Source organism: Microchirus variegatus (assembly GCF_963457635.1).
Source record: "Microchirus variegatus genome assembly, chromosome: 12".
Taxonomy (NCBI): domain Eukaryota; kingdom Metazoa; phylum Chordata; class Actinopteri; order Pleuronectiformes; family Soleidae; genus Microchirus; species Microchirus variegatus.
Window position 1 is genome coordinate 18,048,423 of NC_139813.1, and position 21,648 is coordinate 18,070,070.

Below are 21,648 nucleotides of genomic sequence, written 5' to 3' on the forward strand. Positions count from 1 at the left end.
TGAATATTTTTTTAACCAACTATATTTATGTTCCCCACATTCAACTTTGAAAACGTCCTGTTTATTCCCATCAATTCCCATAATTTCCCATCAATTCCCGTTAATTCCCATGAAAAGTTTCCAACTTTGCAACCCTAGGTATTACTCAGCCATATTTCCATCCATCCACGTTTCTATAAGAATGAACATTCCATGCTGCTTTTCTGTTCACTTAACAACGCCGGAAACCAGCTGTCTCCAACTGGATTTGCTGCACCACGAGAATGCATCATCATTAGCATCAGACAACAAGTCAAGCTGTCCACGAACAACGACAAAATAGAGTGTAAACAAAAAAAAAAAGAATAACACAGTTTGAATAATAACCGTCCGCTCAGTCCAAACGGACGGCAAACTGATGCATGCTTTATCAAATTTGAGCCGACAAGCTTCTTAGGGGGTCAGTTTGATACGATCACCATCTCGGCTCAAAGCTGGAAGTGATTTTCCTCCACCCATGATGACACGCGGCACACGGCTGGAGAACAAACATCAAGAGAGCAGAAGGGGGGGAAGCACAGCAATCAGTTTTTTGGAGACACCCAAAAAAAAAAATCAAGCTCATGTCAGGATGTCAATGGGAGAGATTCATGCTGCTGCGGATCCTTCATCTTGTTCCTGGTCCAATCAGACTCAAGTTATTTGACATTTCCTGTGATTTACCCGTCGGCTGCTGTCAATGCAATTACTCAGAAAGGCTTTGTTGTCCTATTTTTTACACTTGTATAAAGTGGTTTGACTGACAGGATCGATAGGGATCAAACCTGTGCAGTTTGGTTTGATACAGGAGAGCTCATACTTTAAGTAGAATTAATATTCAGACCTATTTTAAGGTCTACAATCTAATGACTTCCATGGCCAGGAATATCAGACAGTCAACACTGGCCTTAACCTTTACCCTATACTCTGAATACCAGCCTCTAATATTTTTTTAGCTGTAATATGTTGGGGATTACAACTTGCACAGCTCCGCCCTGCCCATTGTTCACAGACATATCATTAGATCGGTTACAGGAGCAGAGGATTATGGGAGTACAGAGTGACAGATGGAACGGGGAGACTGGTGCGGCGCTCTATACGGTGGCTGGACTCGGTGAATGTTTACTGGCAGTGCCAGGAATATGCGGCGTTTCCACTTCGCTGCTCTATGCCACGGTGAGCCAGCGATCACGAGCTGTATGTTGTATTTAATCAATATTTGCATCACATCCTTCCATAAATAGGGAACAATATTGGCCATTGATCAGTCAAGTTTGCTTCAGAAATGGAAAGGTGTCTTTCATAAGACCATGGAAATAAAGTCAACCAGATGATCAGATCATGTTTGAGTAACAGTAAGTGCATCATAAGTTTTTTGTACTGAATCTCTTAACCATTGAACATAGCCACATTTTCATTGTATTGATGCAACTGTTTCAATAAGGGATGGGAATCGGTCTGTATCGGTCAGTATCGGTCCGATACTGGTCAAAATCACTGGATTGCGTCGGACAGATAAAAATGTAGAATCAGATACAGTCCAAAAATTGTATACTGTATATCGCATGCTTCACTATGCACAGACTATAAAAGAATTATGACTCGGCACAAATGTGCCGTTCATAAATGGTCTAAAATGACTGTATCAGACATTGGTGTCGGTAGATACTCAACTTTTTTATATCGGACACAAGGATTTTAATGCACAGATTTACACGATGCCTTTAAAAAACTGTCTTCATTGTTCTTAAAAAGTAAAATGCCCAACATTTCCCGTAGAGTACAAGGCAATGTCACTCTGTTTATGTAATAAAACACTGGATTATTAATCAATGTCAGATTGAAGTGCCCCATTATGTACCAGTATGAGTTCGTATTGCTCGGCATTGCACCAGAGTTAGCACTGTATCATTGCCCTGTAGTGACATAAAAAGGCAATCTATGGCCATTCCAGGTGATAGAGCCATTGCTCTGAGTATAGGAGCATTGCCCTGAAGCCACAATGGCTGCCACATCAATAACTTTCCCTTAATAAATCCTGAAATGGGGGAGCCCAGAGCATTAGAGCTGGTAAATATGAATATGTGGTGGTAAGAGTACTTTAGCATCGGTGCCAGTAAATATGTATAGGCTGCGTTTTGAGTGTGCTGATTGAAAAGAGTGCGACTGAGGCAGGTTGAGGTAAAGAAAGCTGCCGCAGACACAGCTGGAAGGTGAGGACACAGACAATAGCAGCTCTGTTGACAGCCAGGCTCTTTCTATGCTAATACGCTCGCCGTGTGTTGTGCGCTTCTGTGTCTCCCTCTGAACAGGAAGACTTTAGGCATTTTTGTTGGGTGAAATCTTCGGGGCCCTCTTTGGCTTCAGACGTTTAGGTGGCGCCTTTTTCCAAGACCTCAATTTTGAAAATGCTTTGAAGCAGAGAATGGCTTCTGTCCACCGAGAAGCAGAGACACCATGAAGGTCATGGATTGCTCTTTCTAGGTCAAGCCGCCTCTGATAGATATGTAGGTTCTCCTGCTGGCAACACAGCCAATGAAGATGTACAAGCAGAAAACACAAATCACATTGATTGCATTGCTGTAGATGGAGTAAAGCACGTCAGCAGCTTTCGACTACCGTTCCTCCCGAGCCAATTCACTGAAGATGATAAAGACGATAGTGGTTTTGCCTTGTCAAAACTTCTCTCTGTTGCAGATTTGGGGAGTGGGGGTTTGGGAACAGCCAAGACAAGAGGAAACAATCTGAGGGTTAGCTGATGATTGCCTGTGATTACTGCATATCACATGTGGCTTCATCAGGAGCAGCAGACTCCTTGTGTTCCTAGATAATGTGAGTGAATCTCATGAAAATGCATTCTCAGAATAGACGAACAAGGTCAAAGTGAGGATTACTAGGAGAAAAGATAACACCTTTGGGATTGGATATAATGAAGAGGAGTTCTGCGGCGAACCTGAATACGAATCTGTGCTAAATCCACATTGCTTATCGTCATGGGACGCAATTAAGGGCTAAAACAGAGCAACTTTTTTTTTGTTTTGTTTAGCAGGCTTTAAAATGAAGGCGTTCTCCCCGGAGGTCGATGGTTCGGGGCAACTAGTGGATTCATTTTCAGCCTTCTGGCATCTTCAAGGGAGAGAGAAGGAGAGAGCTTGATCTGTCTTTATGCACTTTTAATTACAAGCGGCTGCCTGGGCTGCAAGCTCCAGAGAGCAGAGGTGAAGCGAGCATGTCGGTGCCAGCTGCCATTCCACCGGCAGCTCAATATCAACCTAAACATCCCCAAACCCAGAGGGAGAGGGAGGGTATCAGCTCGAAAGTTAATGCATGTCTAAGCATATCAGCCACTGAAACCTGCCAATCACCCCGACATAATACAAAAGCAACTGGTCAGTCGTCTATGTTAGCATTCCCACTGAGGCAATACAAGTGACGCCATCAATCAAACTACGTCTTTGAGCCACAGAGGGAGCTAACATCTCAACTTCTCCTGGGGAATGGTTCAATAGGAGCTACTGGCAAGTGATGGACGGATCCCTGATCAGACAGTTGATGTAATTACTTTGGGAGGAACACGGGGCTGATGGAGTGCCGACTAATTTTCAGATCACAGCATTTTCAGACTGCGAGGTGCCTCACAGCAACGAATACAATACCTGCAAAACAGTGATATACATCGCTGTCTCCGCTTAATGACGACGCACAGACCAGCCACACTCTGGCTTCCCGTTTTTATCCCCCCCCACAACCTGATTACAAACTGGCAGTATACACGAATCGCTGAAAACCTTTCCCGAGGAATTAATCAGGAGGCACATAAAAGAGATTAAGTATTTGCAAGTGCAGGGACCCGGTACAATAAAGACATCGCTAATTAAAATCACTCCCGACTCAAACCAGCAGTTAAAATTAATTGTATTTATTGTGCCAAGAATTAAAATCTCATAGCAGGCTAATGAGCTGAAAATATTTGGACAAACCCAGGGAGAAATTGCTCTCATAACAGGTAATTCATTAATTTTCTTTATATAGGTTAGACTGCAGGATGCATGCTCTTGTGTCTGGAATAGTGTTAAAAACAGAAGTGAAACTAAGTAACTGAAGAAACCAAGTTTCTGGTCTTAAGCTGTTATCATGGAACCACAGCTTTACACCAAAGAGAGAACTATCAGGCGTCTGCGGTCATTGCCTTTGGCAGAGCTTTATTAAGACCCCGGCTCACCTGTGACCCCCGAGTCTAGTAGTTGTGTGGAGGAGATTTGGTGGCTCAGAGTGCAGCGCAGTGCCCACAGGAACTGCCACTTAATTCCCAGTCAACGGCACTGATGTGCCATCACGGTGAAGCAGAGTTCAGGTAATTAGTATGGATGCCTGTGCAACCACGCAGAGCACAGAAGCTTAAGTGGATTATGTATATATGCAAATGTTCGACACATGGCCAAAGGAAATTTCAGACATGTAACTATGTGAGAAGTGATATAACGCATAAGTGTGGGCCCTTATTTTTTTGCTATAAAACCTTTGGGAGCTTTTGCACAGTGGCTAGACCGGGTTTTTCTGCGCCGATATTCGGCAGTTTGACGAATATGCTTACAGACATTTAAACGTTAAAGTTAAGTGTTGGTGTTTGTATTGTTCCAAATGTTAATGCCAATATTTTCACTTTTACTCCAAATCAGTTATCAGCCTCCTTGACTACTAATAAATCGGTATCAGCCCTGAAAAAAACATATCGGTCTATCTCTATTTTGCACACACTCAAATGATCTTGTTTATTGCTGTGGCTAATTGAAAATGCACACAAATATTAGACTTTGCACTCTTTCAAGGTCACAAACTGAAATACAACCTTCAAAAACACCTAATGCACCTGTTGATCTACAGCTGAGATAAATAAAAAAGAGCTGTAAATCAGTCCATGTGTTGATATATTATTTGCCTGCCATCCTCTCCTCAGTTGTCGCTGGCTGCCTTTAATTACAGATGTAAGGATAATCTACAGGGGTTAGAGTGTGGAGACAGGCTTGAGGGTATCTGACAGGAGATATTGACTCGAGGCAATCCAAGCCAGCACCATCACCTCGTGATCTATGACTAACCTCAGAGCACAATGGCACCTGGAGGTATACGCTTGAACTGCCAAACCAGGCAGGCACCTAGGAGACAGCTGCCAAACTGAACATTCAGGAAAAGCTCGGATTGATTTTTCTTCTTTTTTTTCACACCACTGCTGAGGACGAGTAAACCGCACAAGACATGTCGCAAAAAAATCCTGAGAGACAATAACACAGACACGGTGATGGAGAGAGATGGGAAATCACATCTCAACCAGAGACGGATTTGTGAATTGATTCCAGCTTTGCAGTCTCTTGTGTGAATTTGCATTTGTGCATTTGAGTGTGTGTGTGTCTCTCTTTTAGTGCCACAGGGAAGGTTTCCAGCTGATGATAAATGAAATGTCATGTCACATCGGTGAGTGTTTTATAACAATTCCCACAGCAAAGCAGCGGAGCAGTAAGTCCAGTTAATAAAGATTAGCTCTTTTTTTTTACCACAGACCTAATTTTTCCTTTTAATTAAATCAAGGGGAATGAAAATAAATGAATCATTAAGCATGTGTGAAACATGTGTTAAATATCGATGAAATACTGGACCTACACAAAAGTTTGCTGTACACAATTCAGACTAAACACAGGTCTAAACTCAGACTGAACTCGGGTCTAAACTCAGGTCTAACCTCAGACTAAATTTAGACTAAACTCAGGTATAGACTCTGACTTAACTCAGGTCTAAACTCAGACTGAACTCAGACTAAACTCAGACAAAATTTAGACTAAACTCAGGTCTAAATTCAGTCCAACCCAAGGTCTAAACTCAGACAAAATTTAGACTAAACTCAGGCCTAAACTCAGACTTAACTCAGTCTAACCCAAGGTCTAAACTCAGACAAAATTTAGACTAAACTCAGGTCTAAACTCAGTCTAAACTTGGCATTCGGCATTTTGACACATATCGGCATCAGCCTATTTTTTTTTCAGGAGTTCACTTTATAAGACATGCTGCTGAGCCTGGAAGCTTCCTGCACTTTCTGTTAGAATTTTAAAACAAAGATGTCTATTGTTGGTGTTTTTATTATTCAAATATCAGCTCCAAATATTGTTTATCGGCCTTACATTGACTACTTATAATCGGTATCACCCCTGAAAAAAACATATTGGTCTTTCTCTAATTTAGAAGATTGGTGGGTAGCTCACCGAGTGGTAGATAGAGCTGGCAGTCGTGAGGATCCAGCCTTCTGCAGCTTAATTCCAACCGGTGGCCATTTCCTGCATTAGCCCCATCTCCCTGTCCTTCCATGCGTAACCTGTCCTGTCCAAAAAAAATGCCCTGAAAAAAGACACATAAATGGGGAAGAATTAAGAGCAGAATTTGTAACAAAGGCTGCTCCTTTACACTTTCCCAGAAACTGTATCTCAGGAGGATTGAAGACGAAAAGGCAATCAGACACAGCAGCCACTGTGTCTGATTGCAATAAATCTAGTCTCATTTAAATAAATCTGGACTAAAACTCGAGGTTGGAAGTGTCGGCCCACGTTTGTGAACATGAGTTTTTAGAGGGTGACGCATCCCTCACATCCACTGGGTTTATGTAACACTATAATGAAACGAGCAGTGACGATTAACGTTTGGACGGAAAACTGAAAATGTGCATAATTAAAGTCATTACAGACAATCACAGACATCTGAATGTGTTTCCATCTCTGAATGACAAATGAAAAGCAAAGTGAAAGAGAAAAAAAAAAGGGACGAGAGGTAAAGTAAATGGGTTATCGAACACTGGGCTCAATGTCTGTATTAATCTCTGCTGTGTGACAGTGGAGACAGATGGAAAGAGTGAAAAGTCCATTTTTCATTAGGGGTCATTATGGGTGACAATGATGGCTGTGGACGAGGCTTCCATCATAACTCAAAATGATTTTCCTACAAGGGGAGGACAAATCAATTTGACTCGATGTCCAGTGATGAGCTTTGGCCTGAAGAGGACCTCTGCATCAGTGATAGTAAGCCGTGAAAAAATTAAACTGAGATTATTAAGATAACATGTAATGAAGAGTCCCTAAAAAGTATAATTTCTTGGAGGCCGAACAGAATAAGACGATCTGCTCTTTCCTAATCACATCACCAGCTTTCTCCACTCTTACTGCTGACGCTTTACAACAGAAAATGTCCATCCATCCATTTTCTACCACTTTATTGCAGGGGAAGCTGTACCAATCTCAGCTGACATAGGGCGATAGGTGGGGTGCACCCTGGAGAGTTCGCCAGTCCATCACAGGGACACATATAGAGACAAACAACCATCCATTCTCACACCTACGGACAATTTAGAGTGTCCTATTTACCCAATTCCCATATTGCATGATTTTGGACTGTGGGAGGAAGCCGGAGAACCGTGAGAAAACCCATGCACACACAGGGAGAACATGCAAACTCCATGCAGAAAGGACCTTGTTTCAACAGGGGTTGAACCCAGGTCTTCTCGCTGCAAAGGCAAGAGTTCGAACCACTACATCAACCGTGTGGCCAACAAAAAAAGTTTATCCCATGGAAATGTTGGTGTTGTAATTTATATATTGAAACCAAGTAATCCAAGAAATAATATAATTCAGGCTATAAGGGTCTCCTTTAGGGATGGATGGATGCACTTGAAGGAGCCTTTGAAATAGGACAGTCGAGCCTGTATGTGTTGTAACACAATCAGTCATGATATGCAACCTCCAAAGATTTGCGTATAGGCCCTGGATTGGGACACAGCTTGACTGTAGACTGGAGATTCTACACCATATATTTTGCATTAACTCTGCCACTACCTTTGCAAAAAGTGGAAAATGAGAGAGTCCACTAATGAGATTCATCCCCCGACGTACATTAGTTCACCTGAAAATGTTATTTCGGCTTCATTGACGGCGTAGACGAGCTATTTGAATACATTACCGTAGAAAAAGTTTGAGCACGATAGAGGGAAGTTTGCTTTAAGCTCCAGAGAAAAGAATAAAGTGAATTTACATGAAACTGCATGAAGAAAAAGACCAAGCTAAGTATACATTAAGTTCACCGCGTGGGAGCTGTGCAATTTTATGATTAAGCGTAACAGATTTCAGTTACATGTGAGGAAACTAATACAGGAAGCCTATTTACAGTATGAGCCACACAGTAGGGGGGTTTAGGTTGCACACTAGGAGGATTTAGAGCAACAAAGTAAAAAAAATTTTTTTCTGTCCTTCAAAGAGCCACGTTTGTAATCTCTCATCTCTGCAGAAGCCACCCTGCTGCCAGCCACTCTCTCTGCTCCCGAAAGATAATGTATGACTCTGATGACTGAAGTGTTCTCTATTCAATTTTCTGCTCAAGTAAACTCTCTCTAAAAACACGTCGCACAATTAAGAAGAGAAATGGCTCCACTACATTTAATGTGCCGCACGGAGCCCTGGGGACCTGGAAGTCTCACCTTATAGCATGCATGAGTAAAAGCCGCGCATACTCCCACACACATGCATGTACACACGTATACGTAATTAGAACCTCCGAGGGCAGACCTTTTATGCAAATTCATCAAGGTTGAGTATGGAAGACGCAGGCTCTTTGGATCTCAGAAGTTAAACGTGCAAGTATTGTGTTCAATTCATTAGCACAAACTGAACTGCCGCCCCACCGATAGGTGGAGTATTAAGCCCCGACTAACAAGCAGAAAAGACATTTCGACAACAGAAGTAGTTGTTGAAATTGTGCAGGATAGTCATCCGAGCCTCAACCTGGCAACCCTTGAATCGGTGGACACCCCCTGTGAACCAGAAGTGTCCGAGGGAGCAGTAGCATTGTTCTCTTCTTCTTTGGTATAGGAATGAATCCTATTCCCTGCGTCCAGACTTGTACCGTCAGTCCGCCACCCGATGGTGAAGTGGAACACTACAGGACCCTGACGCACGAGTATACCAGGGCCCGGGATGGGTGTACGGCAGTATACCAGGGGCCTTAAATCGGGCCTTAAATATTTTTTTTTTTTTTTTTAATTGTTAACACACTATTTTAGCATAAAGTAAATTAACAACTGCCAGCTATTGGAAAAAAATAGCAAAAACACTGTAGAACATTTTCTGGCCCTTTTATGGTTAAAATACACAGACACAAAAAACATTTTGCGGCTTAGGTCTTAAACGGTTAAAAAGCTGTTTTTATAGCCCTCGAAAACACCCAAACAGTGAAGCTAATATAAACTTGAACATGCAAACATACTTCTGGGTAATATATTCAACTTCTGCCAATAAAGCCTCCTAAATGTTGCACACTGGACCTCATGAACTCTTTCCCCTGCAGCAAACCACTGAAGCCAAGACCACATGATTGTGTTTGGCAACGCAGCTCTTGGTATCATGAAGTACACTGAGCGCAGGGGCATCAGAGCAAAACCAAACAGACACTGACAGAGCACTGGCACATCACTATGTGAAACACTGACCTTCAAGGGACAGATCTGCACAAGGATATATAATATATCTGAATTCCTCCACCTCTGGGTGCCATGGACGTCTGTACCAGATTTCTGACAACCTATCCAGGAGCTATAAGCGTTCAAAAAGAAATGTCCATCACTATCGCAACTCTATTGCAGAATACCAAATAAACAGAGGGCCACAAACATCCTTTACTCAACAAGGTGAGGCCCATTTCTCATCAAACACCCTGAGAAACAGCACAGAGGTTGCTGCCTGTTCACGTTCAAAGCCACTGAATCATCTGTAACTACACTGGAGCGGGAGTGCAGAGGGGTCAGATGTTTGAGCTTATTTGTCTCCCAGCACAGCGCTCGCACAACACCACCCACAACCCAATTACAAAGTAATGCTCAACAGCACATGGAAGAGTTAACAGACTGGCAGAAAAAGCAGTGTACGAGTCGAATGGATCCATCATTATAATAATATTCCTATTTAAATGCATGAACAAATGCTTTTGCTGCAGGGGTGTCACACACTTTTGAGCCCGGAGTTTGTGTTCCAAATGGCGCATAGATATCCTGACACTAGCTATTGTGTAGTGCTTTTGTAGAAAGGGAAGGTTTTTTAATATTTCAAGCGAAATTAAAAACTAATTTAAAGAAGAAGAGCTAAGAATGAACTTCAAATCCACACTGAAAACATCGTGAGCACGGACAAGGTCACTGGCTAAAGGGCAACATATTTCCACATGCCAGATAAGAAAAGTCATTTTCCTGTCAAGAGCAATTCAGAAATATTTTCACACAAACAATTTCATACTCCTCTGCCTTCTTCCACTGCGGTGCTGCTCCCTTTGCATTAAAAAGTCAGCATTGGTCACATGAAACGTCTCCTAGAGCACTGCTCGCTCCCAAAGTCAGCTCCATGTCGGAGTCGTTTACCTGCTGCTGGGAAAGCTTCTCTTCCTGCTGCAGCTGTGTTGCTGTGAAAGTGGCTGGTGGCTGTTGTTTAACTTGGGGGGGTTGAGAGCAGTGGGTTGAGTAGATGTGTTGGTGGATGTTCTGCACTGATGTAAAACTGATGTTTGGTGCAATTACAGGTAAGTGCTGGCTATGTTTTAATGGTCGATGCCCGTGTGGATGTGGGCAGAGCAGAACACTCAGTTTTCTGAGTCATATTCTGTGCTTGGTGTGGGAGCGGCGTGTTGCACCTGCTTTATTGTCACGCCATTGCTCTTTTTTGGCATTTCTTTATCAGTTTGTCTCGAAATATTATCAGAGCTTCGTGTTGTAAGTTGTATAAAGTGGTAACACAAATCACAGAGAAGGCAATCGCTCTCCAAAACAAACAAGTAAATAACAAAATCACTGTGCACCTCAAAGCAGCTTGGAACTTGGCACCATTATGAAAATGGTACGTGGACTGGTGAAGCGTTGATTTTTGTGCAAATTGTTTGTTTCCTATGGGCATGACTGAGGAAAGAAATAAAGAACAGCCAGTATTGAGTTAATTTAGTTTTGAGCTAGTTTAAATGATTAATTACTTGTTACAGTAGTTATCCGTTGGCCTTTCAGTAAAATATTCCAACAAGGAACGGAACGTGGCTTTGTGGACCTTTGAATATTATTCAAACTTAGTTTAGATAAAGGGTACCGTCAACCTTTGACAGATCCAACCCAACTTTATTTATAAAGCACTTTAAAAACGACAACAGCTGAAACAAAGTGCTGTATGACAGAGATAAATAAATAAAACGAATAAAGCATACAAACATGTGACCTAATAGACCTAAGAACAAACAATAAAACATACAAAAAAATACTGTTAAATTATATCTAAGGGTTGACACATTTTTTCTAGCAGCATTGTGAAGAAGAAGCATATTTATGGGGTTTGTCAATATTTCTGTGCTGTATTTCCTGCCTCAACCAATTAGCAACTGAATTATTTTTATCAACATCTAATTCCTCTAAATGGGGAAAACTGTACAGGGATGTCATGGCAATTCACTTTTTGTAAGACATATTAAGAAGTTTCAGCAGTTGAACATTAATTCCCACAGTCTAAAGAAATCCACACAGTTATGATGAATAAATGTAATGCATGAAATGGAAATATACTTGGAATATTTGATGTTTTTTACAAGATCATACCTTTTCATCTATTATTTCATAAAGCAGAACGCCGCAGAACAAGCACGCATATATTGAAGAAAAGATGAGGTGATTGTAAAAGTACAGCAGCCATTTCCCCCGTACTGTCGCATGCCATAATAAACCCTTCCCCGGAGAGGGACTGCTATTTACAGCAAATAACTGGCTTTATGTTAGAGGAGGCTAAGATATGCAGAGTCACACGGGAGAAAATCCTCGTCTCTTGAGGGCAGATTAAAGAATGAAAATAGATGTATTCTACAGATTTAGAGGAATGTGTTATGAGCGCAAAAATAAGTGGCCCCTGCAATATGAAAATGGTCCCGGGGAAGAGGGAATCTGTTTATTGAAGGTTTAGCCCGGGATTAATTTACAGCGGTTATCTTCGGTTCATTGGTAATGGAGGTTCCTGCTTCAGCAGCAGCAGCAACAATTCATTTATAAACTCTTTATCCTTGCAGAGATTCATTAAACATCGAATGCAATAAACACGGCAATGACAAAAACACTCGCACGTGCCAGATTACAGGAAGATTTAACAGCTAAAACAACTCTAACTTCCACACAGCCACACAGACTGCTATATATTACACTGTTGATAGCATGCCAAGTAAAAACTTAAAGGTCCCATATTATACTTTATTTCTCAAAGTTAACCTAGTTCCCTGGTGTCCTCATGAACACGTCTGTGACATGCTTTGGTTAAAATACCATAAAACGAAACTTAAGGGACAGGAAACGACCAATCAGCAACATAGGCTACTGAGAGCTAACAGCAGTTAGCATTTGGAAAAGTGATAATTTGCAGAATCTAGCAGGCACATGGCCGTCATATATAACATTTATCCACTGGACAGATAAATCCTCTGAGGCTGGAAGTTTGTGTAGAACTCTGTGCTGCACGGAGCCAAGAATAAAAAAAGTTTTGGACTTCCGGTTTTTGGATACCATTGCCCTTGCCAGCACTCTGGCGTTTTTGTAGGGACAAAGCGGAGTTCCACGAGACAATTCCAGCATTGTGACGTCCCAATGAGCGCAGAAGTCAACATCGCATGTTTTATCTCCTGTACTGAGGAGGACCACAAAAACATGAGTGAGTCATCTTTTTTCACACTTTGGCAACTGGTAGGGCCTCCAGAGTCCCAAATATAGGGCCCTATGATTTCCGTGTTAACGGAACCGCGGACGGAATCGCGGAATTGGCCAATAAAAACGGAATCTAATGTTAAACGCGGAATATCGCGGAAATTGACATAATGTGACTGAAATGCTGTCATCGTGAGGAGAAGGAACGTTTGTCTGGAGAAATGTTCCGGGGAACGCTCATTCGTGGCACCACCCGTGCATCTCCTCACAAACACTCACCCGGCCAGGGTCTCCCCCAGTGCGTGTTGCTTGTTTATTTACTTTATATACACTTTTTTTTTCTAAACCGCGGAACAAGCGCGATGCGCCCACATGTAACCGGCGAGCGTCCCCTTGTCCAGGTGCCGATTGAAACCCAAGTCACACCATCAAATACGCCATTATTACGGTTATATTGTTATTGTCAATAAAGATGTTATATTTAGGAATGCACCGATAATTCGGCGGCCTAAACACGGCGAGTAAACTGTGGAACATCGCCTATTAAATGCTGGAAAGTCTCTGCGCAAAAGTGAAACTTATGAACTCCCCGCGACTTTCACTTCACACCAGAGAACATTCTCTCTCTTTGAACAGTTAACTAAAGACATCGGCTCATCTGATGCATCTGTTATTCCCTTAATTGCAGAGTTGTAGGGGTAATATTGCGTGTAGAGAAACGATCCAGTCGGATACGGAGAAGCGCACGGCGCAGGAGAGGGAGAACAGTACAGCGCAGGGGCGGTGCGCAGAAATCCGTCTGCACCAGATGAGGGGGCACTACCACTTTTTTATTTATGTTAATTATTTTACTTTTAAATGTGACCAGCATTGCATGGCTTGTTTTAAGATTCACTGGCATTTACTTAATTAGGATTTAACTTAAGTCAAAACAATTGAACAATTGAGAAGTCAGTGGATTCAAGAAGAAAGTTGCATTTCAGTGGACATTTTATTCACTGACACAAAAAGCACACATTCTATGGTGGTAAAGTAAGTATAAAAGGATAAAAAAACAGAATAAAAAAAAATAAAACGGAAAAAACGGAATTCTAAAACATTAAAACGGAAAAAACGGAATTTGGAAAAAAATAAAACGGAATTTGGAAAAAAATAAAACGGATTTCATAGGGCCCTACAAATATAAGGATTTACATTATTAAAAAGTTGATTTTGCATAATATGGGACCTTAAAAATGAGGATATGCTATATCACTGAGAATTGTCCACCCTTCCCTGATCACTCTGTACTCTTTTTTCTTTGCTTTTTCTTCTGTTATTATGTTCTCCACAATAGACATCAGCCCTACATTAACACACCTTCAAAACTCATAATTGTATTACCCACAAATCATAATATTCTGTTGAAATTCTATTTGGTTTTTAATGGATACAGAAAGGCGGAGCATCAGTTGGTTCCACTGAGGTTTCCCAGCAGAGTTGAGGCGAGGTTTGAATCTGACCTCACATAAATAATTTAAAAACAAAAGTCAATTTAGATGCAAATGATTCCGCTGGCATTTGCTTTATTTGCAAAGTGTTATCTGCTCATTTCAAATGAAACATTCTCATCGGGCTACATTCCCGTACGTCGGTTTATATGCTCCTAATTTATTATTTCCTAATGTCTTTTATCTCTAGGTTCAGTTCAAGAATCACACACAGAGTGAATGAATACCCTCCCATTGTTTGATATTTTGAGCACACACTTCAAGTTCTGCAGCTGCACTCAGTGAAAAGACTAAAGGACTCATTTTGAAAATCAGAATCATCCTGATCACAGGCCAGCGCCGTGCTAAAAATAGCACGTGTACACTCACTCAGTGGACGCATCATAATCCAGCGAGATGAAAGGTTTTGATGTGGTTTTGGGAGCAGCGAGCAAATGTTTTCTTTCATCTTTCCCGAGATGGAAAAAGAGAGGAATACAATAAACACAAACAAAACACACGGACAGAAAGTCGCAAATAACGTTAAGTCACACTCACGCTGTACCAACTCACCCAAATGCACTGCATTTACAGTGAAGTATTTGCCTTATGATTATAATTTCATTTAATGACACATTTATCTTAGTGATAATAGTGCGGTGGGGGCGTGAAAATGACGGGAATCAAACAAATGTAGCATAATTAATGTGACGGAACCCTGTGATGTGCTCACCTGGTGCTGCTGAAAAGGCCACCGCATACAGCTCCGTGTGTGCCATCGATCCACCTTCATTGATTTTGCCCGAGACATTGTTCAAGCTTCTCATTATTTCATGTTCCTGTTCCCTTTTGTTTGGTGCCACTGTTACGGCTGTGGAGTGGCCCTCGCTTGTCCCCGGTGGAATGTTAGAGGAGGGCAGCAGCGACGGGCATGAAGCGCTGGAGGACGAGTGGCGGAGGATTTGTAATGAGCAGCTCTGGGATTATGTTGTGCTAAAAGACGAAAGGAAAGAGAGGCACAAATAGTCTCCATGACTCCAGAATTATGTCATTTTTCTTCCCTTTTGATTATTTATGTATAGCAGCATTTACAGGAAATGTTCTACAACATAGTTTGGGGGAGGTAAAAGATTCCTGTTACATATCTTTTTCCTCCTTTTTACCACAACAAAGTTGAGACTCCAAAAGCATCGCAGAAAGAAGTGACAGCTTAAAGACGCCGCTGCATGTTTCTTCACATCTTTGGGATTTTCCACTCGGGTCCCTGAGCAGCTTCTTTTGGAAAGGCAGAATATCTTCTGTGAATTAGCCATCCTTTAAGTTTGTTTTTGCTTGTTATTTTTCCTTCATAGTCGGTAACAGAGATGACATTTTAGTAGGACGACTGTCACAAGCTCACTCGACGACGGATTTGTGATCAAATTTAAAATCCAAGAAGTAACTTAGCCTCGCTTTCACAAACGGATATGGGACGAGACAGGAGAGACGACAAAGTGAGACACAAAGTGAACCTCCGGCGGGAAAAATACACCACAGTTCCAGAGAGATAAGTCGATTTGTGTCATCAAATATTCCCCCGCACATACCCCTTGTTGAGAGTTTTGCAACATCCATTTGCTATTCATAGACGATGACCATTAGATGCAGTTGTTTCATCTCGCTCGTCCGCGAGTTTGTGTTTGGCACAAATAATTTAGAGCGACTTAGTGACAGAAGTAAAAACAATGCGATTGATTTCTGCTTTATGGTGTATGTGGAAGGAAAAAGTGGAGCTTTATTACCTTTATTAATTTAATCGTGGTTTCAACTGAGGGGAAACAGTGACTTACTACATTAATTTAGTTACACCATTGACATACAAGAGTAAAGAAAACATGAGAGTGACTACAAATGAGTAAGAACTGCAGGTCACATTCACCACAGATCTGAACCAACCAGTGATTCATTCTGCCAAGAAAGATAAAGTGAATATTGTGAAATATACACTGACACTGTGTTGTATATTTTCACGCTTTTGGCTTCACTTTCTGAATTGCATCCTCCTCCGCCGGTAAGAGAAGAAAAATGCCTTGAAATTCTTGGGCTTGTGAGAACATTTTCTGAGAATCTGACAAAGATAAGATCAGTGGTTGTTGCCAGTCGAGTGGAAAACAAAGCTTATGATCTCAGTTTTTGAAGAGGGGGGTGGGGGAACATTTTTTGGAAGCTCTATAAATTTCCAGGTCTGTCATATGCACTCGCCGCCATTAGAGAGGGGCAAATTGAGTGATAGTGCTCGGGTCTTATCTCGCTAAAGGGGCATTACCATCTTCATCACAGCACGGCTTATCGTTGATTATTGATTAGGTTAGCAGAGATATGTCAGTCAGGGTGGGAAGATTGGCCTCACACCGGGCAGGGCTTGGCCACAAGCCATCTTGATGAGCATCTTCATGGTTGACGTCCATGTAATATAACAATAACAGCGAATCACATGTGTAAATGTCATCCTTGGCTTCAGCGTTTTGAACCATTTTTGGAAATTTGGCTGTCACAACTTTAACTCTAAACTAATAATATATTTAATAAGAGTGCTGGACTAGATTTGAAGGAATCTTTGTGCCCTGGGCGACATGTTTGATCCATTAATTAAAAGGCAGCTGATTTCAATGGACATGTTCCTTGCCACAACTTAAAACCACTTGTCACTAACACGATCACAAGCTCATATGACACGTGTGAGCTGGTTTGTCCAAAAAAAAAATTGAGTGAGTAACCGGCACTTGCAATCAGAGATATTTACTTTTACGTCAATAAAATTTGCTCTACAGAGTGAATAAGAGCTGAACTCCACATGTAAGCCAGCACTGGTTAGGAATTTAAAAAAAAAAGTACATCTGAGGATTTTGCTGAAGCCAAAAACAAAAGAAACTAAACAAATATGAAAAAGGTATGTCATCCATATCCAACACAGTGCATATGTTCTGCACAAAAGCACTGAAGCACAGTGCTGGCCTTTCACTCAATAGACCTCCCATCGGGGCAGTGCACTACATGGTTATCTCAGCTCTCTCATGCTCCATTGTGTCCGTGTCCGACTTTACCCTCAGTCACGCCTCGGGGTGGGCAGGTCAGCAAGTCAAGTCAAGTTTCTCAGTGCACACATCCTCTGACATCGCCAAAAGTCAAACGTCTTGTGTGCGGAACCCGATGCCAGCTCTCTTGAGATTCAGAACGCCGTCCCTACATAGTACTCAACAGACCCCACAGACAAGCTAAAGGGGATGGGATGACGGGAGGGTAACTGGATGAGTGACAACAATCCTAACTAGGAAACCATAACGAAACAGGGAACGAACAAGATGAAAAAAGATCATTTGCATGTGCAAACAATAATAATAAATCAATATAACACACAGATACAGAGATAGTGGAAATAAAAGCAAAAACAGAAACACAACTGTATACTGTAAACCTTGCATGAGTTAAATCACTTCGAAATGTCAGTGTTTTTATTATAGACTCGTTGAGCTTAGAATAGGCTTAGTCTCACAAGCCCTTGAAATCTCCGAATTACCCCAATGGCTCCAATTTAGATGTAGCCTCAAGCAGAGAACAAGCTCATTTCCTTCCGTGTCAAAATTAATGAAGAAGATAATTTGCCACAATGGGAAAAAAAAAAAAACACACACAAACTAACATTCGCCTGTGTGACGTGCGCACACACACACACACACTTTAATGCCCTATTTTAATTATGACAATAATTGATTAACGGGTATTCACTTTTTTTTTTAATAATAACTCTGGACGTTCACTTCAATTGACATCAAGCATCAATACAAACTTAAATGTACGATTTATTCAGAACAAATTAAGCAGCCAGACTCTTTTCGATGAAAGTGGGCAAATGATTAGTGCGTTAAAGCATTTCCACAAACATGAAATGAAAAATAAGACGGACATATGCTTTATTCAGCAGGAAAAGAGGAGTAGAAGAAAACCCAAAGGAGTTTCCTCCTCCTCCTCCACCACCCCCACGGTGAATCTACATCTGTTGCAGTCTGAGAGACAGCTGTTCCTATGGGGAGAGGCAGCAGGCAGATAGAGCCCCTCAATTCTGCCCTCATGCCTCTCTACACCGCTCTCTTCATCTATCTATCAACCATCATGCTCGCTCGCATCCTTCCTTTAACCTCGCCGTGTTCCTCCGCGCTGACAGCAACCCTCTTTGCACTCTGATCACCCATCCACAGCCCTCTTCCCCCCACCTCCCATGTCCACTTCATTACTTCCCACCTACAATATGAGTTAATAGGCCACATGAATTCTGCAGAGGGGGAAATTATATTTGTACATTAACAACTGTGACAACAACACAAACACCACCAGCTGCATGGGCAATGACACAGACAGGGTCGCCGGGCGCAAGGTCAGGTGATCTCAGTGGTGGTCAATGTGGCTTACGCGCATCATTGAGCAAAGCCAAGTCAAACAGCGTCTCGGCATTCCGCCATCTGGAGACGACCGCCGCTAACATATAGTGGCAGCAGACCTCCGCCGCACAAGATGTCACAAGTTTTTCCTTCTCCAAGAGCGACGCTGCCGTTGCATCATATCCAAAATGCAGCGTTTACTGAGATTTATTTCCGTCGCGCTCCCGCTTAGCGTTTGACAAATCACCGACGACCGCGAGCGACTGCACTCTCGCTCCTCGGGCCGCTCTGTGTCACATGAGATAGTGATATAAAGAGGACGATTCTCAGTCCTCAGAATATTAAGAGTTTAATCTGATCAGGGTGATGTACAGCCTCGTCCTACTTGCAAAAAAGAAAGGCACATGCACTTACCCTGTAGTAGGGCTGGGTGCCTTTCATAATTGAACCGATACAGTAGCAGTATCATTCGATACTTATTGCGGTATTTAAATGTTTCCAGTTTTTTATTAAGAAGATATAAGAACAGTAAATAAATAAACATAAACAAATCTTAGTTAAAAATAAATATAGAACATTTAGCACCAGGTCAACAACAATAACAAAACCTTGCTGTTCCTCAACCAACGCTTCTTCTCTTTTGTCAGCCCTTTGTCTCAAACAAGTGTTTACACAAACAGCTGTGGACTGTGAGCTAACCGGCCCCAAAAATTAGCAACACGGCTAACGCTAGCCGTAGACGGCAGGCCAACGACAAGCAAAGCAAACACTCTTTGAAGAGTCGCCAGTCAGAGGCTGAACCCGTTCGACTGGGGCGCGACATGTCACGGACTACGCGGTGCGACGAAAAAAGACACGCAAATGTTAGCAGTGCTAGTATGCTAGCGTTGGTAGCTGATGCAGCAGTCGTCACTTTCCATGAGTCAAAAAGGCACATTCTTCAGCTTTTAAATACATCCCGTGTTTGACCAGGTACTTTATCAAGTTTGAGGTCTTTCCCCGACCCGCTGTGTCGCAAATATTAAATCGAGCGCTGTCTGGGTCTAATTTCCGACCGCTTTCGGCTCACCATTATTGCCGTCTTGCTCTTGTAGTCTTGCGATGCGTAGCTCTCCCAGACATTTCAAGTACCGAAATTTGACACCGTTTCATTGAAAGTGAAGCAATACTCGGCAGTACCGATGCAAATCTGTATCAATTACAAAAAGTACATGCTTCCAGTGTAAATAGTGGGAAGAGCATTAGGTTCAAATTGTTGTGTTAAAACCTGACATACAAATACTTGACAACACTGGAAAGCCAAAAAAAAGAAGGCTTACAGCCTGAGTCAGTCAATATCAGAGAGCGATGCTGTACAAATACTATATTTGGAAGTACAAAAGACATTGAACAAGAAAGATGACTAAAAGAACAGCAGAAAACCACACTGCTTTTGTTTGTTTTCACTGAAGCTTTGAAAGAGGCAAGAGTTAAAAGCAGCATGCCGGAGAAACCAGCAGCAGCTACAGTAGGTACGTACGTACCGTCTGCTCTGAAAGACAAACAGACAAGCAAGGACAACATTCAACACAGGAGAGCCAACGATATGATTTGCATATATTTGTTACAGTGAACACCGTACATGCTGCATAAATTCCATATATTTTTGAAGAGAGCACCAATTTATGGGAGGCTGCACGTGTGGACTGCGAATGTGAAAGGTAATAAGCCGTGTATTTATGAAGTGCAGTGGTGTCAGTGCCATCTGCCTAACCTTTTCATCAGAGCCGTGATGAAATCTCAGTTATTCTGCACTCCAATCATACAGGTGACAAAAGAGTATGAAGTGAGGGTGGGGTGGTGGGGGGGGGGAATAATAATGAAGAAGGACACGGCAAAAAGGCGTGGAAGGTAATACAAGACAGGGAAGTGAAGGTAGGAGACGGACAAGGAAAAGGACGAGAAACAAGCAATATGAGGGCGACAAAATGAGAGACGCACTGTCGTGAGGCGTGGAATAGAAAGAAGGCAGAAGAGGGGAGAGGCGAGAGCGAGAGCAATTACCGGGAGAATGAGGAGAGTATTTCAATAAACCTTTACATGTCGATTCTGCCGCCACAGCCGCTGCTGCTTGCGGCCCCGCACTCTGAATACCAATGATTCCGACGCACACCGTAACTGAAAATTCACAATCTATACAGAGCGCAAGGGCAACTGCATTAAATATTCCTGCAGCACAAGAGGTGGACGAGCGAGGGGGGAGAAATGTGGCCTTGCGTAGAAATGAGGGACAGTGGAGAATAATAGTTTCTCACACAACTGGAGGGTTATTCGGGTTTCTTTTCGTTTCCTTTTATTGATTCATGGACAACGAGGGCGTCTGGCCAAGTAAAGACTAACAGAAAAATTAAACCTATAAGACATTTCATTCACCAATCCCTTAATCTGCTTTTATTTTGTGAGTGATTCATTTCAGCTAAGTGGGTTTTTGGTCATCACACTGAACTTAAGAACCTGTTGTGAGCTGTTCACTCTTCTTTCGAAAGCGAGACATGTTCTGGACCCCAGGGGTTGTCCTCATTCCCGGGACAACAGATGGTATTCTACTCTGCCTGGGCACGATGTCAGGGAGACACAAGGAGGACCACAAAAATGCCAAAAAAACACTGGGATGTCCTGGTTGAGGTTTACCACTGGCTACGGCCAAAAAGGCAGCGTTGCATCGTCGTGAGCTACGTGCTCCGATCGGGATTCTCGAGGGTACCGAGCTCGTGACACGATAATGACTCTCTTTTGGGTTGAGAGGACCGAGCTTGGCAGACGCCCCGAAACACCAAAAACCATCATAATCCTCCTGAGGTCCCATCTGCATCCCAGGGAAACTGAGGTCATAGAATCCAAGGAGGATTGCGGATCGAAAATAAAACAAATGTATTTTTCTGTTTGTTTTTTTCTTTGTTAAAATACAGATCAGTATTCCATTTTTTTTAGAAAGCAGCAGCACTTTTAGCCTGTTTGCTAAATGCCCTCA